This window comes from Vulpes lagopus, chromosome 19 (assembly GCF_018345385.1).
Source record: "Vulpes lagopus strain Blue_001 chromosome 19, ASM1834538v1, whole genome shotgun sequence".
NCBI lineage: Eukaryota > Metazoa > Chordata > Mammalia > Carnivora > Canidae > Vulpes > Vulpes lagopus.
The window spans coordinates 36,523,125-36,550,751 of record NC_054842.1 but is presented as its reverse complement, the minus strand read 5'-3'; the positions used below and the strand labels follow the sequence as shown (position 1 = coordinate 36,550,751).

Genomic DNA, 27,627 nt, shown 5'->3' with positions numbered 1-27,627 from the left:
GATTTCTCATCTACTGCTCCTTCTCCACTTAGGTTACGGTAAGGGAGGTTATTGTGTGAGGTTCTTACCTCCCACCACTAGGAGCCACTATTTCCTGTCTACGAGACAGACTTCTTACCTACCCCAGGGAAAGAGTCCCTTGCACTGTCCAGTATCCCTCTTGCTCTTTCTGTCCAGGGTCAAGACTCAGCATGACTTACCCCTTGTTTTTTTTGTTTTTTTTTTTTTTTAAGTAATCTCTACACCCAACATAGGGCTCAAATTTAAGACCCCAAGATCAGGAGTCACATACCCCACTGACTGAGCCAGCCAGGCGCCCCGATTTAGCTCTTCATTTAAGTCCAACCCATGGTACCAACATGCTACACACAGATTCTTAGTCCGTACCTTTCTCATGAGCCTCCCACTCTGCTGGAAGACAAACTGAGTTATGAAGAAGAGGATATCCAATGGTAATTTTACTTGAATTTTTGAAAAAAAAATCTTAGAATAGAGGGGTGTCTGGGTGGCTCGGTCAGTTAAGCATCTGCCTTCAGCTCAGGTCATGATCCCAGAGTCCCAAGATGGAGCCCCACATTGGGCTCTCTGGTCAGTGGGGGAGTCTGCTTCTCCCTTTTCCTCTGCCTGCCACTCTCCCTGCTTGTGCTGTTCCTCCCTCTTTCTGTCAAATAAACAAATGATAGCTTAAGAAAAAAAAAGTCTTAGAGTGGGAACGGCATTTCTAAGTATGACACAAAATCCAGAAGCAATAAAAAGAGAAGAGCAATTAATTTTCACATGCGATAAGTTTAACTTAATATTTAAAATTTGTGAGTTAGAAAAACAAAGTTTTAAAAAATGAACAAAATCCTGTACACATGGGTATTATGCCACTTAATCCTCCCCTAAAACTGAATGCGGTACAGATTCTTACCTCCAATGTCAGAGAACAAAACAGGCTTGAATTGGAAAAGTGACTTTGCCCAAGGTCACCATGTAGAGCCACATTTCACGCCCTCATTTGGAGTTACTCCCAAGTCCTCTACCATCAGGAACTAGATAAGGGAAAGAGGGGAGTGAGCAGAAGAGAAGAAAGAGCAGAGGAAGGGGAACCCTGAACTCTGAAGTGAGAAGTGGTGTCAGGGAGGGTGGGGACACTGTTTCTTCCATTTAAGTGAGGAGGGGGAACCAAGCCCCTCCACCTGGGCATTTACTTGGGGGCTAACTGTGTGCACTGCTACAAGAGGGATAAGTATGAGCCCTCCTAGAGTGAGGACAGTGAACAGGTCCAGCCAACCTCATGTGAGCACTGCCAGGATCTGGGGCAGGGAGGGGCACAGAGCCAGCTTATAAAACACTCTTCCTACTAAGGTTAAGAACTTGTCACTGATGCTAGGAAAAGCTGTGCAGCAATCACAAAACCTTGACATCATCCTTGACGTCTGTCTTTTTTGCACTCTCTAGTTCACTCCATTAAGAAATCCTATTGCCAGAAACTGATGAATCTTGACTTTCACCTCATAACCCCTGAGAGGGTTGGGCTTTTTATGGAAGATTCTGCATGGGCAGAAGACCCACCACACTGGGGAAGCAAATTCAGGAAGTAAATTATCGAAGAAGGTCTCAGGGGATAGAGCCCTGAGTTTCCAAGGTCTCAGGATTTTGCTCCTTCCAAATAAATGTTCATTTGCAAGCCTTAATTCTGCAGGCCTTTCTAAAATAGCTTTCCCTTCTCCCTGCCCCCGCAACTGTATTGGCTGTAGGTCCAGAAAACCTCCTCTCCTCCTGCCTCGAGGTCTCAGAGCTTACCAGGCCAAGACTTAAGAATAGAGGTGTAAATTTGTCAGGAGAAGGGAAGCAGGGGCACAGTAAGAAAGTAAATCCTCATCTAACATGGCAGAAAGTCAATAGATAAATCAAGAAATCGCTATGTAAGCTTATTTTTTTTTTTAGCGACAAGGGGGTGACCACCAGAAGAGCTAAACGGAGGAACTGATATAAAAGATTGTGTGTGGGGAGCAAGGGAGAAGGGCCTGTTGCCTTCATTATAAGAACATTTAGATAACTTTATTTTGTAAAGAGTGTTCATGCATTGCTTTGCTCTTTTAATTCGATCTTTTAAGAACAGGGACATAGAAAGAAGAAATAAAATGGAATACAAAGCAGGAAAATTAAAATGCTTAGAGGCCCCACAACACAAAAGGGTCCCCGGGGGAGAGCCGGGAAGGGGAGGGCGGGCGGGGCTGGGAGCGAAGAGGCGGGGCGTAGGGCTGGTTTCCTTAGGGACCGCCCCCAAGGGGGCGGGGCTCAGGCCGGTTTCCTTAGGGACCGCCCCGGAGAGGGGCGGGGCGTAGGGCCCGGTCTCCTTAGGGACCGCCCCCAAGGGGGCGGGACGTAGGGCTGGTTTCCTTGAAGACCGCCCCAAGGGGCGGGGCACAGGGCTGGTTTCCTTAGGGACCGCCCCGGAGAGGGGCGGGGCGTAGGGCCCAGTCTCCTAGGGACCGCCCCCAAGGGGGCGGGCTCAGGCTGGTGTCCTTAGGGACCGCCCCGGAGAGGGGCGGGGCGTAGGGCCCAGTCTCCTAGGGACCGCCCTCAAGGGGGCGGGGCATAGGGCTGGTTTCCTTAGGGACCGCCCCCAAGGGGGCGGGGCGCAGGGCTGATTTCCTCTGGCTCCGCCCACGGCGGGGCGCCCCGGGAGCGCGGGGTCAGGTTCGCCTTAGGCCCGCCCCCCTCTCCGCGCGCGCGGGGGCGGGGCAGGCCGGTCCCGGGGCGGCGGGGCCTCCGAGCTGCGTCGGGAGCAGGCGCAGTCTCACGCTGCCCTCCGGAAGCCGGGGTTCGGCGCGGCAGGTACCCCAGTCCTTGGCAGTCCCCCGAGGCTCACAGAGAGCCTCTGCGGAGCCCCGCCACGCGCAGGTAAGCCCCAGCCCGCCTTGGCCCCCGCGGGCGCCGGCCCACACCTGGGCGCGGGGGCGACAGGTGGCGCCGGGGTGCGGAGCCGGGCAGCGCTCCGGGGCAGGTGGACGCCTGGACGCCCCGGGGCAGGTCAGCCTAGCGCCCACTGCTCCTTTGGCTCTGACCCCAGGCAGGCCGACACGAGTTCGGATCCCACCTTCCCCGCTCTGGCTGCCTGCACTTGCAAGGACGTGGCCAGCAGGTCCTTCTCGTGTGCCCCCGAGTGCCCGCCACCGGGCCAAGTGCTGGGCGTCCGGACGTGGTGCCCTCGGCGGGGCAGCCCACCAGTCTAGTGGAAAGACCTACAGCCGGTAGATAATCTACACACACAGTGTAAGCGGTTAGAACTGCGCTGAGAGCTGGGTAGATAGTGCAGGGTGCCGGACAGCCTCTCACCGCGGTCTCTACCTCTGCAGGATGCTGGAGCGCAGACTTCAGCGGGAGTCCAGCAGGTCCAGGGTGCAGAACCACAGAGTAAACACATTTTGTTAGGAGACAGTGTGGCTTGTTTGAGGAAAGGAGGGTCTGTGGGGCCTGCCTGCAGAGAGCTAGGAGGAAGCCAGTTCCTCAACTTCCTGCCCTGCAAAAGGGGGAGGAAGATTGAGGTGCCTATTCATAGAAGATTGAGGTGTTGAATTTACAGGATTTAGGGGGTGTGCCCTGGGTGAGTAAGGGAAGTACAGGTGAAAACGTTTCTGGATGGAGAAGGATGTTGACGTGGACTCAGGTGTGTGCCTGCCTCTGAGCAGACTCCCTTCCCCTCTCCTGGAGTCTACTTCTCTTGTCTGAGTAGAATCCCTCAAAACAGCCTGTTCTGTTCCCTGAAATGATGCCCGCTTTGGCTCTTTATTCTGGAAGCATTTAACTAGTACTCACTTTCTACTGGCTCTGAGAGTTCAGAGAAATCTGCCATGGGCCTGCCCTCCTGGAGCTCATGGAGGATGGGCCAGGGGAAGTAAACTGAGTTTCAGCTTGTGGGCTCAGTACTCTGGGAGCCTGGTGGAGGGCTTCCGTCCCACTGGCCTTGCTGGGAGTGCCCCTCTGCTTCCGGCCAGGTACCCATTTCCCAGAGAGCCTCATCTGTTATTGTCAGTTCCACGAGCCCCCAGAACATAAGGCTCATGTTCCAACCATCAGTTGCTTGCTCATTTTCATTGGTGGTATCACCCCCTACAGCTGGCCAAACAACTCCCCAGAGGCAGTAACCCCTCAGATCTTGAAACTCCAGGGATTTAGGAGGGGTTGGACACTTCAGGGAAGTGTCCCTTCTTCGTGTCCACCTCTTCGTGTATTTTATTGGCTTGAAGGATCCCAGATTTCTTAGGCTCTGTTTACACAGTTGCTGTAGACTTTAGGATTTGCTCCATGAAAACTGGCTGGGAGGCCCAGACAGTGGGGGAACACAGTTGACAGAGGAGTCTGGCACAGTTTTGGGGTAGTGGTAATAAAAACAGAGGACAGGTGTTAACAGAAGGGTGTCTTTGTGCAGCCACTCTGTTTCCCCTTGCAGACCATGGCAGTGCCAGCCATGGAGAAGGGAAGGGGAACCATAGGCCAGGCAGTTGGAGACCTGGGTCCCGATTCTTATTTCTTACTTCAATTCTCTGTGACAGACCCTGGGCAGGTCACCTATCCTCTGATTGTGCAAGCTTAACAGTGCTTGGTGTACAGTTGGCCCTGAAGAAATATTAACTCCCTCCCTCTTCCCCTAAATGAACTAAAATAGGAATAATAATAGAGCCTAGGTCAGAGGATGATTATGGGATTTAATGAGTTAGTGTACCTAAAATACATCAAGCAGTGCCTAACACGTAGGAAGGTGGTACTGAGATACTATTGTTCTTATTCCTTATTTTGGGCCAAAATTGGTGAAACAGGGCAGGAGGACTGTGGGGGGTGGGGGTGAGGAGGTGGCTCTGAGGGTCTGTGCAGGGCGATTAGCTGAGGAGGGTGGGTTATCTGTGGCCTTGCTTTTACCGGAAAGCTTCGGCCCAGAGGAGAAAGGAATGTTCTGCATGATAAAAGGCCTATGGGGAGCCACACTGTCAGAAGGCCCGGAGTTTGAGGTCTCTGGCCAGAGAAACAGGGCAAAAGCTAAGGGATATATATGGGAGGAGGTGGGGACCAGGGTGAAAAAGATCTAAAATTGTCTTGTTCAGTTTGTATCTCTACCCCACAGCTCAGTGTGGGTCCCCTGTGAGGGTCTGCCCCTGCGTCATACTGCCCTCGACCTTTGTAGGGGTGTGGTAATGGCCTGAGACTGGTCTTAGAGCTGGAGAACGCCACCCTGTAAATCCTGCTTGCAGAGGGGTACTGGGCCCAGAATGAGTGGTGAATGGATGAACCTAAACCCGAGAGGCAAGCTTCTGGGTGTTAAAAGTGTGCTGATTACAAGAAAGGAGTGTGAAGATAGGCAAAAGAGCTAGTGTTTTCAAGTACTTGCTCATGGCCAAGTATTTTCATGTATGTTGCCGTGTTGTGGTGAACACTGCAGCTTTAGAGTCTGATAAAATTGCTTGTGTGACCTCACGTGCATCGTAGAAACTCTCTAAAGCTCAGCTTTTGCATCATCTGGAAAATGGGAATCATTGTGTAGCTGGGGTGCAAAGATGCACGAGTACCTGACTTGGGAAGGGAGGGGGGGATCCAGCTTCCAGCTTCTCACTGCGGACAAAGTCCCAAGGCAGAGGGACCATTGGTAATGAAACAAGGAATTTACTTCAGTGAGGCCAACACTCAGGAGACAGCAGACTAACATCTTAAAGATTGTTGCCAAAGTGTCAAAAACACTCCCAGGTTTATATAAGGAAAATGTGGGACAAAGGTCAGTGGGTATAGGCAGGTGGGCAGTAAAGGTCAGGTCGATCAGTGTCGAGGGGTGATCAGTGTCGAGGGGTGCGTCATGGGGTCATACTGGCTCAGGGCAGTCCAGATGGCTTGAGGGGGTAGTTTCAGTTCCCATCAGGGATGCTTTCCTGCAGGGTCTCTTGCCTAGTTAAGAGATGAGCTGGAAAGAACTAATTAGGGAGCTTGAGGCCCAAAGGGAAGTAGTTGAAGTCCTCTCTCCATTGTATGAACTCCTGGGGCTGTTAGGAGTATTATGGGATGCTTGTAATATGAAGTGCTGTCCTAGTGTGCAGACCCCCGTATGGAGAGTGCTCAGGCCGTTACAGTTGCTGTTATTATTATCATATTTATCAGTCCTACAAACGATCTCCTCCGAGATATGGAAACAGAAGGCCACAGACACAGATGGGTGGCTTTGATTTGGAGCTCAACCCCATCTAGAAGCAAAGACTCTCTGCAGACACTAGCCAGACAACTCTTGTGAAATGAAATCAACTTTATGTGCATTTCATTCATTACTTAAAGCATTTGACTATGTGAAATCTTAAAAGGAAAAAAACCCTGCAAATTGATAATTTATGTGCCTTTCAAGTTCAGGTATTTTATCATCTAGATAAATCTTCCATGCCTCTATGTAAAACCACTTTCAGCTGTCGAAGCTCTTAAATAAAGTGGATTGTCCTGACCAGTGTCTGTCTTTGCTCGTTTATCATAGTTCCCTGGTGAGGACAGACGGATCCCATTTTGCAGGGCAGGCCTCGGGATGGCAGCTCCTACCCCACTGTTTTAGCCGCGCACTTCTGCATGGTGGTGTTTAACCAAGCACAGTGGACTTATGGCTCCCTCATCGTTGTCTCTCTCACATGCCCACAGACCCATAGCCTCAGTCCAGGAAATAGGAATAGAAAGGCATTCGTTCGGCTGTTAGTATGAATCTGGGGAAATCTAAGGTTCTCCGTGATGGGTTTTTGGATGAAAGTGCCTTGGATGAGGGTGGCCGCGACTTCTGGAAGTGAGAACTATCTGTTCTTTCTCCCTAGGAGTGGCATCTCTGGGTCTGGCCTCCTCTCCAGTGTAGGTCTGATCTGCATCGCCATGCCTCCCTGACCAGAACTGCCCCTAAAGCCGGAGTCCTTGGAACAGCTGTAGAGACACAGCCTATTGCAAGGGAAGCTTTTCTGAATTGGCCCTTCCTTCCCACAGTGGCAGTGGGCACCCCTGCTGTGCATGCCCTTCTCCAGCTGACCTGGACTTGCTTTTTGCTGGGCTGTGAGCACTTCCATAGCTGTTGCACCAAGTGTTCCTGGTAACCAGCTCTGTGCCTGGGTCCTTGTCCTCCCTCCCACTCTCCCTCCCTTCCTTTAGGCAGGGTCCTGGGGATTACAATGCTGAGTCAAAGTGACACAGTCTCAACCCTCCAGGGGCCCATAGACATCATAAGACAGGTTATTAAGAAAGGTAGAATTAAGCACATAAACACATGACGTCGTGTTATAACCTGGATTCACTGTCAGGAAGGAGAAGCTGGCGTGCTAGAAGAATGTGAAGAGGTGGGACAGGTACAGAAATCTGGTCAGTATCAGCATAAAGCATGTCCATAAACGTTGGTTGGAGGCTTATTTATACTCATTCATTTATATGCCTTTGAAGACTGGTGGATGGCATTTTTCTCTAAATTCTGGTGTGTACTTTAAAAAGTAATCATGCTTTAGCTTCAGCCTCAAAATGGCAGAAGAATGCTAATGTTCAATTTACTTAACCCTTTGGAGTTAACAGAGCCTCTCCTTGGATGTTATCTCATTGGATGCTGCAGTCCTCAGCCTCACACATCTACTGGGTAGTGGTGGCAAACAGGCATCGGGCTCGCCTGAGGGTAAATCTGGGGGGTGGCCCCTGGAGCCCTCTGCCTTCTGAGTGACAGGATCTGTGGGAAAGCCTGTTTTCACTTTCTCTGATATCCCTGGGTGCACAGGCTCAGTGAGGTTCCAGCATAGATTCCATCACGTTGGAGCTAGTGACCTGCCACCGAGAGGACAGTGTAAAGCTGACCACTGTTGTCCAGGAGGGCGGACTACCCCTGCAGAGCTGGGTGCCCCAGCACCATCTTTCATGAAGAACCAGAGTCCTCCAGAGAGACACCATGCCTGCCTTCACGCCCATTCAGTTCCAATGAGAACAAGGAGAAAATAACACCAAAAGGCAGGTTTTCGTGTTATTAATAAGACATGATCCAAACAGCCCCAGGAACCATTCTGTCTTCATGACTGAATATTATTAGAGAGTTATTTTGTCTGGCCAGAGCTGACGACAAAATACATCTTGGATCCCCACCAGTCTCAGATGTGGACCTTATTACAAGAGATGAGCTACCATCTTCCCCGAAGCAAAGGGAGCAAAGTAGCATTGCTGTGCGCAAATTGAGAAGGCCAGTCTTGGTGGGTGTGACTGCCGTGTTCTCAGGGTGCAGCTTTAACGGGGCTGTAATCGCGTGGCCCTGAGCCGTGGAGGAAAGAAGCAGCTCTGGAAATCTCCCTCCCATGAGGCTGACACACAGCGACGGTATTTATTCCCCTTTGGAAGTGTGCGTTAAGTGGTAGGTGTTTACGAAGAAAGGTTCTGGGAAGTAAATGTGTCTATCAGTCAACCCATAACTTTTTAGAGCTCCTAAGATGGTTTTAAATTAGAGCCAGTCTTCCTGCCTTTCCACCTTCCATCCGTCCCCCTCCCTTGCTTCCTTCTATGGAAGTGAACTGTCAAGGCAGGACACAGCCCAGGGAGGAGCGTCGGAACTGACTTGCAGAAGCACAGCTAACAATTATTGAAGGCAGACGCTAAGGGTTTAGTGCCTTGATGCTGGTCCTTCCCACCTCGTCACAGTGTTTGACAGAGAAGGGAGTGCGGAGCAAGGCTGACCAAGGCTGAGCAACGCAGTTCAGCCTAATTGCATCCTAACCGCAGCCATCAGCAGCTCGGCTATCAGCCAGTCTGCTCGCTGAAAAGCGTTGTAAGTGAGGAGGGAAAAGGATGATGAAAACAAGTGATGGAGCTCACCCACACTTGGGCCTGGTGAGCTGCCCGTGGGAGAGAGTGAGTGACAGTGTCAGGAAGGGAATCGCACCAGGCCAGGTAAAGAGCAGGCTTTAAAAGGCCAGGAGTCTCTCTGTGAGCAGGTGATTATTAGGGCAAAATGCCTGTTACGTGAATTAGTGTGTAGGAGTCTAACTTGAAATTACTCTCCACTTTCAAATGTTCATTTGAAAGATCAGAAATGAGTGTTTATTGCACGGACCCTATGCTTAGTATGAAAGACTGCTTTGCTTTTCATTTCTCCCATCTGGTCTCCTCCTATGTAATTTTTACAATGCTGTCGGTCAACCTTGTCTTCCTGTGTGTGTGTGTGTGTGTGTGAGAGAGAGAGAGAGAGAGAGAGAGAAAGAGAAAAGAAGGATGCCAGTGTTTTACCCACTTTGTATTTTATGAGCAATCGGAGGACTGCAGATGATACAAGGAGGAAGGCTGCCTGTTTCAGGGGTCCCCGAAATACTACCAAACGGTGGGCTTCTGGGATTCTGTCTTAAGAAAATAATTTGAGAAGTGAAAAAAGCCACTGTGTAAAGATGCATCATTATTTATAATGGTAAAAACTTAGAAGTGACCTGAATACAGAGCATGGGAGAGTATAGTCAAACTACAGATTGATGGAATATTATGTAGTACTTAAAACTATAAAGATCAGTACACATTCAGGAAAACAGTCTGCAAGGATACCTCAGAGCAACCAAGGATTGCTCTAGAACCAAGGAACTAGGGATAACTTTTTTTCACATTTCAAACTTTCTATATTGCATTTTGACTCTTCTTAAAAAAAAAAAAATCCTAAGGGCAGCCCGGGTCGCTCAGTGGTTTAGTGCCACCTTCAGCCCAGGGCGTGATCCTGGAGACCCGGGATCAAGTCCTGCGTCGGGCTCCCTGCATGGAGCCTGCTTCTCCCTCTGCCTGTGTCTCTGCCTCTCTCTCTCTCATTCTGTATCTCTCATGAATAAATAAGTAAAATCTTTTTAAAAAAAAAATCCTAAAACAAGCCAAGTTAAATAATGACCTTTATGTTTGCAGTTTTAAGGGCACTGCATTTATGGCCTTCTCTTGATTAAATCTTTCAATCAATAATTTCTAAAGTCAGTGTTGGCTCCCTGCCTCCATGTCTCTGGGCAAAGGACTACTCTGGATCCACTAGCTAAGTGGCCTGCAGATGTGCTCACTCTGGCTTGTAGATTCAGATTCTCAGGGGTTTTTATGGTGAAGAAGGCTGCTGCTCCTCCCTGACGTGTAGCTTCGTGTCCTTCTGCTAGCTTCCCTCATTCTTGCTCCTCACTGGTGGGATGGGGATAGGAGATTTGGGTTTAGAGTCTTCGAGGGCTTTGTTGGCAAAGTTTCAGCAACCTCTGCCCTCAACACACATGTAGTTCTTAGGTCAGCAGTTATCTGGGGCAGCCCTGCGTCATTCTGGCTTCCTGTCCTGCTCAGGCACTGGTACTCCAGTACCTCTGGGACTAGGTTTTGTTTTCTTAATACCAACTCCCCCTTAGTTGGCCCTAAACCCATGTATCCTCTCTGCCTGGCACTGGCAAGGGCCAGTGGTATGTCCTAAAGCAGCAGTTCTCAAACTCATTCAATCGGCTATAGATTGGCACATCATAACATACGTCGTTATTTGAGACAAGACTTTGAGTCTGGTGATTGATTTGGGAGGAAATCCCATGAAGCACTAGCAGAAAATAGGGAAATGAGCCAGGCGAGCACATTGCTGAGCAGGTCACTGGTGTGGACCATTGGAGTTTGAATCTGCTAGGAATCTCTGGCAGCCGTTGTAGAACACCCGTCCCAAAGTTAGCCTGTCCTGGGGTGTGTGGGCTGAATATATAAGCACTACTGCAGTCCATCATTGGGTGAGTATTGCTCCTTACGTGGAGTTAATTCTCTGGGGCTTCTGGAAGTTTCCATTTGTCAGGTGAAGCATCAGAGCAAAGGGATGCAGATGCTAGCACGTGGAAGTCAAGCTGGCTTGCCTTAAAACAGTGAGGTCTGAGGGGCTTCTGGGTGGCTCAGTCAGTTAAGCATCTGACTTCAGCTCAGCTCATGATCTCAGTGTCCTGACATCAGGCTCCCCACTCAGCAGGGAGTCTACTTGTCCCTCTGCCCCTCTCCTCTGCTCATGCTCCCATGCAACACTCTCTCTCAAATAAGTAAAATCTTAAAACAACAACAACAAAACAAAAGACAGGCCTGAATGCTCAGGGCACAGCACTGACAGGGTCTGCTGTGACATTCTTCCCTAAGCACCATGAACATTATCAATGTTCTAAGCTGAAAATAACCAGATTCGTAATTCTGTGCCGAATCAGAGACCCTTTTATACTAAATTGAAGACTGTGTTAAATGGTAACCAACCCCAGAAGTTTATGAAAAATTGTGGGAAGAAATCTTTAAATAAGAAAACCATTACCATATTTATCCCTGTGAACTGGGATAGCCTATTAATATTTAACACTAGTGGAATGCTAGTGTTCACAGCTGTACAGTTTGAGACTCCACAGTTTATTTTTTTTATTTTTATTTTTTTGAGACTCCACAGTTTAGAAGAGGGCCTGCCTGAGTGTGTAATAAGATTGATCTTTATCATGGTAATATTTCCACCTCTGTTGTACCTTGACTTTTTTTTTCTCTTATTTCTCAAATACTACGTGAAGATGATCTTAAAAGAAAAACTCATTGGGAGACCACATTTAAACTCGTTTGTCAACCTATGATTCTATCTCCAGTGCCGTGTTTTAATATTAATACTGGATTCACCATACTGACACTAATACCATAGGGTGGGAGAGAATTTCTGTAGTTATGGCTTTAGGCACTATGACAGATGTTTTGTAGTCATTGCATTTATGTAGAAATACTCCACCTCCAATTAAAGATTTAGTAAGCTCTTCATCAAGATATCTACTCACAACTGAGGCCTACAAAATGGTTATGTTGACATTTCCACTTAATTCACTCTAAGTTTTGTGGTTCTCCATCCATTTTATATGCTTGGTTTGTTTGTTTCTATGCATGGAGGAGGAATAGTGGCAGAAATTTTGAGGCATAATGCAGATTCTAGAAACATTTTTCATGTACTTATTATTACTAACTCTCTTGGCATATTTGTCACTACAAATGAAGGCCTTATTCCAAGAGATTTAAGATTGTTCATGTCGCAGGCTCAGTAGAGTTTAGTGGCTAAACCCTTTGCTCTGAGTTATAGGCTTTTTAGAATGTGTAGAGAAAAGAGTCAAGATCCCAGTGTTTTAGAGAAATGTGGCCATTTTCTGTTCAGCTATGGTTCAACATGCATTCTGCAAAGGATGAGCTGGTGAGCATCTGGTGCTCATGCCCTGTTCCTGCGTCCTGTGTGGATGGCAGACATGACTCAGTGCATCCTCCTGCGTCCTCTGCAGGGCGCTCCTTGCAGCCATGGCACTTCGTCAGTACTGGGTCACTGGGTGAAGCCTGTGCAGTCTCCATGCTCTTGCTCACTTTTTTGCTCATCCTTGCCATTGCTGTGAACGGCCAACAAAGGAATCTTTCATAGTCTCTCTCAAAAACAAAACAAGGATGAATGCAAGAGGCAGTTGATCACCCTGTGCCTTTTTACTTGTGTCTCTGCCACGCAGGTGGTGGTTATTCAGTGTGCCAACGTTTGTCTCCCTCTTTTCTTCTACCCTGAGCATTTGATGTTTTTCCTTTCTTCTTATTTTTTCCTCCAGTGTTTCTCAGAAAATAAAACAGGAAGCCCCAAATTATTTGCTGATTGGTTGCATAAAGTTCGGTTGAAGCGATTTGTATTAATGGGAATGCATTGCAGGTTTAATGTTTTTCCCCTCCCACTTCAGGAGGGCTGCTCTGTGGTAGGTTACCAGTGACCTCCACATTGCCAAGTCTTCTGGGCTTTCCCTGTATGTATCTTCTGTACAACATTTGGTAACTCTGACCATGCTCAGCTCTTGAACTCTTCTCTCTTGGATTTTCCTCCTTCCTGCACGATTGTTTCTTCTTCGATTTCTCTCCCTGCTGCCTTTTCTCTGCTGGCATTTTTGAGCCCCAGGGTTCTCTCTTTGGCCTTCTCTTGACATGTCCATACACTCCACCTGGATGATTTCATCCATCACCTTTACATAGGTGCCTCCTGCAGCCCCATCTCCATATGCCCCCTCTCTGCCCAGACCTTTGTATCTGGCAGCCTGCTGAATGGTGCCTCTTGTGGTTCCCATAGGCATCCAGAGTCAGCATCTTTCACTTTTTCTAGGTGATTCCTGTTTTCACAGGCCAAATACTTGCCCCTCTCAGGTTGTTTCTGCTACCTCCTTGGGGTCACAGGTAAACTGTTGTAAGTTTGTCCGAAGACTTCCAGCTTAGAAAATGAAGTGTAAGACAAAGGCACAAACCCAAGAGAGCTATTCCTCAAAGTTCAGGGGCATAAAAGAAAACAGGAATTTAATTAGCATCTTTCACAGTTCCAGGGGTTGACTGGATTCAGCTGGGCTGGTCTCACTCTGGATCTCTCATTCAGTGGCAGTTAGATGGTAGTGGGGTGGGGGTGGGGGGCAGAGCTATCTCAAGGCCTGGTGGCCGGGACCTGGGCCAGGCTGTTGGCTGGAATGCGTCATCATGCAGCCTGCGTTCCTCACAGCATGGCAGCTGGATTCTAAGAATAGATATCCTAGGGGACCAACCTGAGAAGTCTCCTGGTGTCACTTTTGCCCTATTTACCATCCTGCCCAGCTTCAGGGCGATGGAACATAGACCAACCTCTTAATGGAAGGCAGGTCACATTGTGGCTGTGCTGGAAAATACATCCTGTCATAGTCCCCACATATGTCTGACTGCTCCTTTGAGAACTACCTGGAAGGCCACAGCTTTCTGTTTTGTTTTAAATCTCTCTTTTTATTTTTCTTGAATTGGTGACATGTTTACCTGATTGGAAAGTTAAGAAGAAATAAGTATAAATGTATACTGTGAAAATGTTCTTTCTCATCCCCTACGCCTGCCTCCTCATAGACAACCACTGTTATGTTTCTTTACATTTTTTTCAGTTTATAGGTATTTTTATATTTCTGTTCTGTGCTTTTTTTTTCTTTCTTTCTTTCTTTTTTTTTTTTTGATTAACAATATATCTGGGAGAAATTTCCTTATCAGTACATAAAGGGTTCTCTTGTTCTCTCTCCTTCCCTCCCTCCCTCCCTCTCCCTCCCTCTCACACTTTCACTCAGATGCAGAGTATTCTATTGTGTGCCTTTACCTTAGTTTACTTAATTAGTTCTCTACGGGTGGTACCAGACTGTTGCAGACACTACTGCAGTGAATAGCATTTATGTGCTGTCTTTCATGGGAGAGAATACACTGGAAGCCTTCCTTGAGAGCTGTAGTTAATTATGAGCATCCTCTTCCCATATACCTCACCTCCCATCCCATCCTGGCATTTCCCCTGCCTCCTCACATTGGACCCACGACCACCCAGAGGTTGCACACTGTGGCATTGTAGCTCAAGGAGCTCTGTGTCCACAACATACAGAGGAGGCCTGTACTGAGGAGGGGGGAAGGAGGGAGAGGTTTCTGGCTGCCCTGTGTTCCCCATCCTCTAATTTCGTCACAAACGAAAATAACAGTTGTGCTTATTGCTTTAAAGAAAGCTCTCTGGGGGTGCCTGGGTGGCTCAGTCGGTGAGGGGTCTGCCTTTAGCTCAGGTCATGATGCAGGGGCCTGGAATCAAGGTCCTCCTTGGGCATCTCACTCACTCAGCGGGGAGCCTGCTTCTCCCTCTCCCTCTGCCTCTCCCCTTGCTCGTGCTCCCTCTTACTCTCACTCTATCTCAAATAAATAAATAAATAAATCTTTAGGAAAACAAAAACAAGAGGAGCAGGGTGCCTGGGTGGCTTAGTAGGTTGAGTGTCTGACTCTTGATTTTGGCTCAAGTCATGATCTCAGGGTCCTGAGATTCAGCCCTGCATTGGGCTCCAAGCTCAGCAGAGAGTCTGCATGAGATTCTCTCTCTCTCTCTTTCTCTGCCTCTCTCCCCTTCTCTTGCACACGCGCCCGTACTTTCTCTCAAATAAATAAAAAAATCTCTAAAAAACCAAAAAAGAGCTTTTTTCCTTTTTTTATTTTACTCATGAGAGACACAGAAAGACACAGAGAGAGAGAGAGAGAGAGAGGCAGAGACACAGGCAGAGGGAGAAGCAGGCTCCACGCAGGGAGCCTGATGTGGAACTTGATCCTGGGTCTCCAGGATCATGCCCTGGACTAAAGGTGGCGCTAAACCACTGAGCCACCCAGGCTGCCCAAGAGTGTTTTTTTTCTGCCTTGGTTTGGGAACTCTCAACAAATATTCCTGTATGTCCCTGTATGTTTGCTATTTGATTTCCCTACTGTTTTTCTTTCCATTGTACAAAGAAACCTTAATCTTTATTCCCCTCTAAGCTGGGAATTGGTAGGAAAACACAGTAGTTGACTAAAGCCTTGCCTGGTTGCTAGGAAGGGGGGTTTGGTATAAGTCAGTGGGTGCCCTTAAGTCCATGTCTCCATGGTTCCCAGGACAAAAACCTTAGAAAATTCCAGCCAGAAGACAGAAGGATGTCCATCCATGACCAAGTCAATATCTCTTCCTCTCATGGTCAGTACTTGAGTCTTCGTCAGTGTGGACAGACCAGGTGAGGGTGTCATGGGGTCCTTAACTTTATGATCCATATGTATTGTGAAGGGAAGGCCCAGATCCTCTGCTGGAAGAAATCTTAGCATTTATTTATTTTTATTTTTTATTTTTTTAAAGGTTTTATTTATTCATATGAGAGAGAGAGAGAGAGGCAGACACAGGCAGAGGGAGAAGCAGGCTCCATGTAAGTAGCCTGATGTGGGACTCGATCCCGGGACTCTGGGATCACGCCCTGAGCCAAAGGCAGACACTCAACCACTGAGCCACCCAGGCATCCTGAAATCTTAGCATTTAGATAGACTTTTCATTTTATAGATGAGGAAACAGGCCAGAGGAGTTAAGTGACTTGTCCAAGGTCACACAGCAAAGTAGTGAGAGCGGAGCTAGATTGGAGTCCACATAATCTCACTCCTGAGTCTGATATTCCTTACTAGCTGTGTGACGTTGAGTAAGCCGCATTATCTCTCTGAGCTTCAGTCTCCTCACCTGTGGATAGACACAATAAGGGCCTTCCAGAAATTTCTGGAACCTGTGAGTATGTTAGGTAGGTTACATGGCATGGGGAATTTGGGTTGCAGATGAAATTAAGGTTGCTAATCAGCTGATCTTACACTTATCTTGGGTTGTCCAGATGGGTCGATGTGGTCACAAACATTCTTGTAAGTGAAAGCAGAAGACAGGAGAGTCAGTCAGATTTGTGCAGTGTGAGAAGGACTGGGTCAGCCATGACTGGCTTGCCAGAGGGAAGAGGGCATGAGCTAAGGAATGTGACAGCCCCTGACAGCTGGAAAAGGCAAGCAGCAGATTCTCCCCCGGAGCTCCAGAAAGGAGTGCACGCCTGCTGACACCCTCATCTTAATGAGCGAGACTCTTTGGGCTTTTGACCTCTAGCACTGTAAAATAATAAAATGTGTGTTGTGTTAAGCCACTATGTTTGGGGGTAATTTGTTACAGCAGCAACAGAAAACTACTACATCTCAGATAGTCACACCTGCCTCAAAAAATGGCAGCATTGAGGCAGGGAGATAAGGTTTGAAAATGACCCGGCAGAGCTCCCAGAACATAGTGGATGCTTGCTAAACAGTCGTGTTGGTAGTGGACAGTGGTGGTGGTGGTGCTGGTGCTGGTGCTGGGCAGTGGTGATCATTAATACGGAGTAAAGGCGGAGTAGCCAATGGCTGGTAACTCTGAAGAGCCAAGGTTGGTGCCTCTGAGGTGAGGTTCAGGGCTATTAGGAGGTCAGTAGGAGACACCAGCTGGCCCAGGTAGGTGACCAGAGGCCCCCTGACAGAGAACCTTTCTACTCTTGTAGTCCACAGGCCTTCCTCCAGTTCTTCAGCACTCCATCTGGCAGTGCCATCCTACACTGAGGGAGCAGGAGCTAGGAAAGGGCTGACCCTGACCCTACGACCTCTTCCATTTGGTAGAGACCAGCCTCAGAGATGTGGTAGGATGAGGCCTCTCTCTTGGCCCAACACTGGCTCACTCTAATGCCTTTGGTTGCCCTATGGCCTTAAAGATACTTTTTTTTAATATTTTATTTTTTTAAAGATTTTATTTATTTATTCATGAGAAACACAAAGAGAGAGAGAGAGGCAGAGTCATAGGCAGAGGGAGAAGCAGGCTCCATGCAGGGAGCTCGATGTGGGACTTGATCCCGGGACTCCAGGATCACACCCTGGGCCAAAGGCAGGTAATAAACCCCTGAGCCACCCAGGGATCCCCGTCCTTAAAGATAATTACTGCCACAGTGTCAGCATCTAAACTTGGGTGAGCTCGTTATAGCCTGGGCAGTATGCTGGGTGCTCCCTGACAGGGCCTGGGCCACGGTCTCCTTCAGTCTTCACGGCAGCCCTCTGAAGTGGCCTTATTTCCTTATTTCCCATATTACAGAGGAGCAAACAGAGGTTAGGCCACTTGCTCAAGGTCAGACAGCCTGTCAGTGACAGAGCTGGGACTACAAGCTAGGTTCATTTGACTCCAGCTCCAGCTTCCTATGCACAGCTGGTCACTGAGTAGAAGAGAGATGACCCACCCATGGGCTGACTGGACAGAGCATAGGAGTGCTGTGTTTGGATGTGGTGGCCTGTGGGAACAAGGTCCCTAGGGTCTCTGGAAGGAGACTCCCCTCGAGGGAATGCCTTCCACGCCCTCCTGCACCCCTGGGAATGGTGGAGCGCCCGGGTGGACAGAGGTGGCACATGTTTGCTTCCTGGGCCCTGTGGTGGGTCCCTCAGGGTTACCGCAACCGTGTCCACCTTTACTTTCTTCAGAAGGCATATACTGACCTTCAGACTGCTGTTAGATGATATTGAGCAGATTTTTAATTACTGTTAATTTTATCAGGAGTGATCATATTACGGATAAATAAGAAACTCTCCTATTTTTAGAAGGCGTCCTTTATTTTTGAAGCATTTAGAGGTGAAATGTCATGGTTTTTATAATGTGCTTTAATATGCTTCCAGGGGAAAAAAGATGAAGTAAACATGGAAATGTGTTAATGACCATTTGGAGACCTCTGTGTCGCAGTTCATTATGCTGTTACGTCTACTTCTCTGTATGTGGTAATTCTGTATAAAAAAAAAAAGTTGTTTTTTTGTTTTGTTTTGTTTTGTTTTTCCGTAAAAATCATTCACAGAGCCCTTAGGATGTACTCAGTCTCAAGCTAAATTAGACACAGCTCTGCACTCTGGAGACCCACAGATAAATGACCCACAGTGGTAGGGACAAGCTTGGGGGCAGAGGTAGAGAGGCGTGACAGGGCCTGGTGGGGACAGTCCTTGGAGGAGGAGCCAGCTTGGAGAGGAAGTCCTATATAGGACCTGGTTCTGACCCTCCCAGTTGTGCAGTTGCTTTGGTCGAGCTGTTTATAGTCAGTGCTGAGTCAAGTAACTAAGAGACAGCTGGCCGAGGCCTCTTTAATGCGTGCTCACTGAAGGACTCCCCGCAGTGTGTGACTGTCCTTCCACAGGCAGGGTGATTTTTCCTTCATAGTGGCGTTATCCCTTCGCTGTGTTATCCTACAGAAAAGGACTGTGGTGTTTTGTCAAGCATGTTCTCATGGTACATGCTACTTACTAGGAATTCCATTGTCGCTGCACATTCCCTAGCACATTTTCTTTGGCAAATTCTGTAATCTTTTGGGTTCTACATGAAAGTTCATTTTTCAAACTTAGCGTTGGAATAGATAATCAGGTTCCTGATCTCCTGTTAGCCTCCTCTTTCTTTTTATTTTTTCCTTATCAAAACAGCCAGCCGGTGAAGAGGAGCAGCCCCCGGAGTGTCTGTTCTCACCTTATCTTCTCAATGTTTATGTTTCCAAGGACTTTGCCAAATCTGTGGAACTGTGTTGGGCATCTTTTAGTACAGACCTCACTGCTAACCTACTGGTTAGCAGTCTTGCTACTAACCTACTGAGCAGTCTTGGCCAAGCACTGCTCTCGCTCTCTAAATACAGTGTTATTCTTCAACTAAAACTCGATTTCTTTCCTGTAAGCCTTTGGACATATGAACACATAATAGGTGACCTCTGAGTGGTAATTTCATAAATTCTTGGTGAAATGAATTGTATCAGATCAATATATCCGTGGACTCATCACATTTTTTGAGCTGCAAGGGACTTTAAGGTGAATCTGGTACAGCTCTGTTAGTGGAGGAAACATTCATTTTAACTGCATAGTCAATTCTCAATTAACAAGGGTAATGGAGTGGAAGGAGGTCAGTGATAATCAAAAATCATGGTGAAAATAAAATTATAGTCAACACTTGAGTTTCTGGGGGCTGATTAACTGGCTTGTGGATTAATTGAGGTTAAGACACGGTGGGCGCCAGGATGTCATCCCCTTGGTAATTGGTCAACAGCTGCTTACCACCTGGCCTCCGCCCACCCCACCCTATCTGTCTCAGGGAAGAGAAGGGCTTCCTGGGAGCTAAGTCTAGCAGAGCTGGCTAACCTTGGCTGCACTGGTGCCATGACAGCATAGACGTCAGTCTCGGGAGCTAGGTGAGGGCTGCTTTTAGGGTTTGTCCCACTTGCCCATTGAGCTGTAGTTCTCAAACTTGAGCTGTATCACACCGACCTGGAGGACTTGTGAAGAACCAGGTTGCTGGACCCCAGCTCCAGTTAATGATTCAGGAGGTCTGGAGTGGGGTCTAAGACTTTGCATGTCCAATAGGTACCCGAGTGATGCTGATACTGCCAGCCCAGGGACCGCACTTGGAGAACGGCAGCTTTCCAGACCATTCTTTCCATCCCAGCTGCGTGTGAGCATTGACTGCGGAGCTTCTTAAACCTACCTATGCTCGTGTACACCTTGGCCAATTATATGAGAGGCTCTGGAGGTGGGACCTATGCATGAGTGTTTTTAAAAGTTTCAGGTGATTTTAATGTGCATCCAGGATCGACTGTATCCTGCTCTCGGGACTGTTTCCTACACCTCAGGAATCTGTATACAAGGGTCATGATTTTGTCCATATCTTAACTCCTTGTATATTTAATACTGATTTAAATGAAGTTTTGTCATGTAAATTCATTCATTTAAAAAGCAAACTATATGTCACCTTCCAATGGGAAAACTAGTTTCACAGGCTGGGTAAGGGACATGCCTGTAAACACATAACAAGTTCTTGCCTGCACTCCTCTTACATCCCATCACACTTTGGGAGTCTCTGTTCTGGAACTGTACTTTTTACATTTTTCACAAGGGTGATGGAATGTATTATTTCTGTCCTTCACCCTCTCTTAGGTCAGGTAGGGTTGTGCTACCTCTGAATACACCTGATCTTCTGGCTACAAGAATACAAATGTGACTGACTTCACAACAGAGTCATTTCAACTAGGAGATCATCTTTACCTAGAAGAATCCATAAACCATGGTGTAGCCCAGGAATGGAATACTGCTCAGCAAAGAAAAGAAACAAACTACTATTGCACACAGCCACTTGGGTGAATCTCAGACATTATGCTGAGCCAAAACCAGCCGAGACTAGACACTGTATGATCCCATTTATATTTAGAGTTCTAACGCATAGATGAGCAAAACTCACCTATGGTGGAAAAATTCAGAATTGGAGTTGCTTAGGGGAAGGGGGACAGGGAGATTGAGTGCGAAGGGACAGGAGAGGAGGGCTTTCTAAGGTGATGGGATGTTCTGTATCTTCCTAAGGCTTGAAGTTATGTGAGTGCGTGCACGTGTCAAAATTTGTTGAATGGTGACCTTCAGGATGTGTGCATTTATTTGATTGTATGTTCAAAAAGAAAAAAAGAACACTGAGCAAATTAATGAACTCCAGTTAATCATATGCATGCCAGAGCATTTAGGGAGCCGTGTACTGCTGTCTGCATCTTACTTTGAAAGGCATCAAAAAATTAAGGTGGATTGACGAATGGATAGAGGGGTAGACACGTGGCAAAGCAAGCATCATAAGACTTTAAAGGTAGACTCTAGGTGGGGGATATCCAGGTGTTCATTTTAAAATTCTCTCAACTTTGCAGCATGCATGAAAAGCTTTCACATTAAAGACTGGGGGGAAATGGGCATATACCTTCAGAACAATAAACAAGCGTTCCACCCACATGCCTGAGCTTTCTAACAATTGCCACTCTGGTGGGTCTTGCCAAGGAGGCTCCTGTGGAAGACAGGCTGGAGGACCAGAGGGGGAACCAGGAGGGAAGGACTGGGGTCCTTAAGAGAGGCTGCTGGATTAGGAAAGCAGTGTGGCCCCCCTGTGCTGGGCCCAGATAAGAGGTGAAAAGCAGAGGGCCTTTCCTTCCTTCACCTGTGCTGTGGCCTGGAGGGTCCTCAGGAGCATTGCCTTGACTGTGAGCCCTGGGGGGAGGGGCCGTGCAGAGGCTGTGGAGATGTGACCTGCAAACACCAGCTGGACCCTGCCACCAAAGGTTGGTAGGAGTGAGTGAGGAAGAGAAGGGGCTTCCTAGGCTCCTGTTAATGCCCCAGTATCTCACTGGATATCCTGAGCCCAGATGTGGCTGGGGGAAAATTGGGATGCTGGGGCATGAGCTTACCATCATGGGAATCAGGCAGGGGCAGAGGCAAGGGCAGCCTTCTCAGGCCTGGTAGTGGGTTCTCTAGGGGGGCCCCCAGCAACGACCAGGGACCTGCTGGGTCCTCCATACCCTCAGCACACCCCCATGATACAGCGCAGCTCACCTGTGACACAGCTCCACAGCCCCTCGCCCCCACGCTGTAATCCCACAGCACAATCCCAACACTACCCCCAGGTCACACCTCACAGTATATGCTCATGGCCCATCTCATGATATACCCCCACAGCATCACCCCCCTGAAACATCCCCCCCACCAACATGATTTGCACCACACACCATGCAGTACATCTCTATCACCTGCCCTTGACCCTCCCCACGTCCACAGCACACCTCCCCCTGAGACACACCAGAGACCCACCTCCATGGCAGACTCCCCACCACAGAAGCGCCCACAGATCCTCTGTAGCATATGCTCCTGTATAACACCCCTGCTACCCACCGCACCCCCAGCAGCGACAGCCCACTCCTCATGGCGCACACACACGCACCCTTGTGATGCACCCCTGCTTGAGTGGAAGCCCCCTTGCCTTTGCTGTGGAGGGAGGAGCACCTGCACGCTAAACTGCTCTTACCTTTCCCTACTCATGCAAGGATCTTGAGAGACACAGAAAGGAGAAGAGCAATTTACTTACTCTTGAGGGAAGAATTTATGATTGATGTCTAAAGGATGGTTAATATGCTGATTACATCTATTGTTTCCTGCAAAAGTGAATGAGTCCATCTTGAATACCAAAGAGCCTGGGGCTTGCATGGAAGGGCAGTCTGAGCCCCTCTTGGTTTCTGAGCCTTCAAAGGCAGTGGGGAGTGAGATGACCTGGACTTTGTGATCAGACAGGAGCTTGTCCTTGCTCTGCTTCTTCCAGCCTCACATCTTTGGCCAAGCCCTGAGCCTCAGAGCCCCAGGTTTCAGTGTCCTCATCAGAAACAAAATGGTAATACTTCTCTGTACAGTGTTGGCAAAGATTAAAGACACACAAAAGGCAGTGTAGTAACAGGCACAGTAGATGTGCTGCGAAAATAGGAGTTAGTAGACCTAAAAAGTGCCTAGTGCATAAAAAATGCCTCAAACAGTAACTTTTAGCTATTTTCATTGTTACTGTTATTGATTTACTGTGATAGTTATTTACTTTTGTCATCTATGAGGATTTAAAATGTGAAGAGAGCGCAATATTTAGAACTTCCACAGCTACAATGATAAGAGTTTTTGCTTTGACCACAAATGGCATTCTGAACATTTAAGTATCTACTTGTTGGTTTTTTCCCATGCCTGACCCCCCACTAGAGTGAGTGCCTTGAGAGCAGGCATTGTCCATACTCTCATCCCCAGGACTGAGCACAGTTGCTCATGGAAGATGTTAGGAATTTGGATGATTGGCATGGTTTTTCTTTTTCTTTTTTTTTAAGATTTTATTCATTTTTCATGAGAGACAGAGACATAGGCAGAGGGAGAAGCAGGCTCCCCGTGGGGAGCCTGATGCAGGACTTGATCCCAGGACCCCGGGATCACAATCTGAGCTAAAGGCAGATGCTCAACCACTGAGCCACCCAGGGATTGGCACGGTTTCTTGATGAGCAAGTCATTGCAATATTAAAACTTTTTAGCTCATCCAAGCTATGCTTTTAAAACAAAGTCACCAACAGCACCTTCCAAGCTACAAAGCCACTGGTCGCGTTCTTATTTACATGCTACTCTGTCAATTAATGTTACATGCCAATTAAATGGGACATTAAGCTGCCAGTAGGCATGCAACTTTGCGTGCTAGCATCCTCTTCACCTCAGTTAGTGACCTGAATTCATTGCCTCCCACCCATTGCCAAGATGCTTCCTCATCCCCGTCCCAGCCAGCCCAGGCTGGAACACAAAGACAGCCGGACAAAGCTCTGTGCTGCATCTGGTTTGGGAGAGGGGTCAGCGATGCCAGTGACTGTGGCTGCATCCTTGTGAATTCCAGTCATAGTATGGCCACAGTCACTTGAATGCATCTGACTAGTGACAATCCCATCTTTTAAAAATTCCTCCTAGAAGCAGAAAAAGCAAGTGTTTGTGCCCGAGAGTACAGGGGCTGTGCCTGTCACCTAAAGCATGCAGTCTTCAAGAAATCATTGCGGAGAGCCCTTGGGGCAGCAGGTCTGCCCCAGCTGAGCTCTCCCCTAGTTTGCTGCAGTCTGGGCCCGGTTTTAGGTAAACTGCTCATGGTGAGCAAATGTACCTCTCCAGAAGGTCTGGTCTGACACAGCCCACCAGCTTGCGTTCCATTTTTCAAACTCTTGCTATTATATTGCCATTGGCAAAAGCTGCAGCAGTGCTTAATTCTTCCCTCCCTCTGTGGCTCAGGCACTTCAGTAATTTAAAAGTGCTTCTTTTCCTTCTTCATCCAGAGAAGTAAAAATAATTATAATAGAAAATGGGTAATTTGCAGCTACAATGCCAGGCTGATAATCAAAAACTTGTAAATGGAAACATGAGCATATGTTTATCACTTCTTGAAATTAGAATGCAGTTGAAAGTAGCTGTGGCCTCAAAGAGGGCATTATGGAAGGCAAAGAGGCTTAGTTGTTTGTTGGGAGACCTGCCTGCTAATGAGGCTTTTAAGTTCTGTTGCCTCAAGAGCAGCAAATAAAGGAAGACGTCCCTGGATGCTGCTCAGCTGTTCAGGGGACCCTTAGGTGATCGTTTGTGGATTGATCACTCCCCTGTGTAAAATCATGTTGGGGCTCCCCAGCCGTCACCATCAGGATCAGGTTTGATCTTGTCAATATAGAATACAAGGCCCTTGGCAACCTGGCGGTGGTGAACCTTGTCATACCCTCCCTCCGTCCATCTTGGCTACTCTTTTGACCTTCTTGCAGCCCATCCACACACACACACACCCATGGCCTCCCACAGGCTGAGTGAGGCTTTGCAGATGCTGTTATCTCTTCCCAGCTGATTTACCTGCCTAACCTCCTGTTCATCTTTCAAAACCCAAAACACCTATTGCCTCTTCCTGGAACACTTTCATATTCCTTTTGCATCCTTCCCCCAGCCTGGCTGGGTGGGAGATACTCCTCTGTGCACACAGGCTCCCTCTCTTTTTATCTATGCCAGTTCTTACCACGTTGGGTTATGAACGTTGGTCAACCCATCCACCTCCTTACCAAAAATAGGTGAATCCTATAGGCAGTGGGTAGCTTATCCTGCTGTCTCCTTGGTTCCTGGCATACTCTCAGACATATAGCAGGTGCTGACTGATGTTTACAGAAGGAAGGGATTATTAATGGCAGTGGAGTTTGGAACAGTTTTTTTTTTTTAAGATTCTATTTATTTATTTGAGAAAGCATGAGCAAAAGCAGAGGGAACAGCAGGCAGAGGGAGATGGAGAAGGCTCGATCCCAGAACCTTGGGATCATGACCTGAGCCAAAGGCAGACCCTTAACGGACAGAGCCACCCAGGTGCCCCAGAACAGTTTTCAAATTTGTCTTTAAAAAGCACAGTTCTGGGACGCCTGGGTGGCTCAGCGGTTTGAGCATCTGCCTTCGGCTCAGGTCATGATCCTGGGATCTGGGATCGAGTCCCACATTGGGCTCCCTGCATGGACCCTGCTTCTCGCTCTGCCTGTGTCTCTGCCATTCTCTGTGTTTCTCATGAATAAATAAATAAAATCTTTTTTTAAAAAAACACACAGTTATCACATAGTCATGGGTAAAATAAATCCCACAGTGCATTGCACAGCCAGTGGGAAGGTTTGGATCCTCTCTGTCCATGTTCATTTTGGTGATAAACGAAGGGGCAGATCAGGAGGTGGGCCTGCCCGGTTTTCAAGTCAAAAGCAAAACTGGCCTGAGAGACCTCATGGTTTCTCTTCTGTCTTATATTCTGCGTGCCTCGGTACCACAATCAGGACAGCAGTGCGTTCACTGCTTTGCATCTTATTTCTGTGATGGAATCGCAAGGATTGAAGGCCACACAAATGCTTTCAGCATGAAAAAGAGGTCAGTCTTTTTAATGAAATGTCTGTGAGCCCAGGAAGCAAGTTTATGTCCGTTTATGCCGTGGCTCTGTAAGCCGGAGTCCGGCTCTCTGCCTAGTGAGTGGGCACGTCGGCCAGCGGGGGGCTTTCTCATCACCGCACTTATTTCGAGTCAGTTCCAGACTCCTGGGTCAGTAGGAGTGCAAGGTTTACATTTAAATTAGGCCCGTGGTTTGAAGTTGACTTAATTCTTATCTGCACGTTAACTTGCTGAAGCTAATCAGGTATCTCGCATGCCCCAAGCCAGGAGGAAGAAGGGGCAGGTGTGATTGCCACCCTAAGGGTCTCACCTATAAGCCACTGAGGCAGAGTGGGGATGTTCCAGAGCCATCCTTGGCTGGGCTATGCCATCATGGGACTCTGCGTGTGCCATGTGCTTTGCCAGCCCCTGGGACCCAGGAACAAGAGAGGAAAGGAGCCCAAACTGGGAGGTGGGGGGAGAAGTGCTGGTCACACATGCCCCTGGCCAGATCTCTTAGCTTGTCTCCATCTCCCTGACCTGAGAACCGTGAGGCTGGACTGGAGAATGCCCCTGGTCCCCTGCATCTGGGTCTGAGTTAGGCCGCACGGCTGACTAAGTGATGGGCGGTGAGTGAGTCCGAATAGGGAGGGGAAGTATCTGGCAGCTGGGATTTGCTAGAAGAGTCTCTGGAGCTGGGGAAGGGCTGATGTGTGAGGGGCTTCATTTCTCCATTCAGCCAGCATTTCCCAAGGCCAGATTATGCTCCGGTCCTGTGCTAGACTGAGGTCATAAACACAGGGAGCTGGGCCAGGCTCTCTGGGCCTGGAGTCCGTAATCCGGTGGGGGTGGCAGGTGTGTACACTGCCCACATGCGCTCAGCTGTCCACATGGCCCAGCCCCGCAGGCCCGGGAGTCCGTGCTCTGCCGACCGGTCATCCGTGTTGCTTCTCGAATGTGTCAGCCCATTGTACTTAGTAAGTACACCTAACTTTATTAAACATTAAATATTACAAACACCAATGGATTGTGAGTATAAAAGGGAAGAGTGGGGTTTCTTGAGGAATGGGTGCTTGAAGAGACTTGAAAAGGTGACAGTGCCCCACCCCCCCACCCCTGCATCCTGTGGGGTGTTGAGGAAAGAACTGGACTCAAGATTGGTGGTGGCAGAGGCAGGGGAGTCTGAAAGTCAAGACCGATTCCATCCTCGTGGTCTTCCTGTACACCTTTAGGTGCCCTCTCCACCTAAAAGACCTGGAATGGGGAATTGTCACCACCCGATAGGGTTTGTGAAGCGCCGGTCCCTGCTCCAAAAACAAAGCGTAGGTCCTGCATCAAATCACTTACCTGCATAGGTTTAGTTTAAAGCAAAAGTTTGCCTAGACCTTTTTTGATTGACTCCCTGCTTTGACCATTGGTTTCCGCTCTACCAGCCAGCCAGGGTTGGGCAAGAGAGCTTCTGCGGCACCTGGGGGCCAGGTGACTGCTGGGTTAGGGCCGAAGACTCAGTCCTAGGAGCAAAAGCTTATGTGGCCACCTTTCTGCCTTGACAGAAAGCCAGAGGACAGAGGGGAGCCAGGGAGGGACGAGTTGCAGCGTGCAGCCAGACCAGGCTACACCAGGGAGTGGGGAGCAGGACACCTCTGTGAGGACGTGGCCCCATAGGTGGGAGGAAGGCCAGGGTCCTGCATTACAGAGAGGATGAGAAGGGAGGTCAGAGAAAGAGCGAGGAAGTGGAGTGTCTAGGATTCAGTGCTACATGAGTTTTAGGGCATCCTCTCCTAAACGGGGCCAGACTCACTACCACACAACCAACTGGACAATGGTGCTGTTCATTTATGGAGAATTGGAGGAGACGATATGGATGGGAGCATTCCAGGTAGAGAGAAGAGGTCCAGGGAAGGAAGGAAGCAAGTGGCTCCTGGCCAGATGCCTGGATTTATTCAGCAAACATTTATTAAGCCCCTCCTGGGTACTTAGAAGAAGGATGTTGGTCTCAGGCATAGAGGAGGAAGATCCTATTCAGGAAGTGCTTCCACCTCTGGTGACACTGACTGGGTTGAAAACATG

General features: G+C 48.3%; 1 protein-coding gene across 2 annotated transcripts in view; it reads left to right on the top strand.

Annotated features, from left to right (window-relative positions):
- Positions 1–2,675: 2,675 nt before the first annotated feature.
- The window catches only part of NMNAT3 (nicotinamide nucleotide adenylyltransferase 3), a 121,461-nt gene continuing 96,509 nt past the window's right edge, over positions 2,676–27,627 (top strand). The window contains exon 1 of one of the 2 annotated variants that reach the window (XM_041734231.1): positions 2,676–2,892. The gene's annotated coding sequence lies outside the window, so the exon portion shown is untranslated. The remainder of the gene's footprint in view (positions 2,893–27,627) is intronic. The other variant, XM_041734230.1, reaches the window with a different exon arrangement.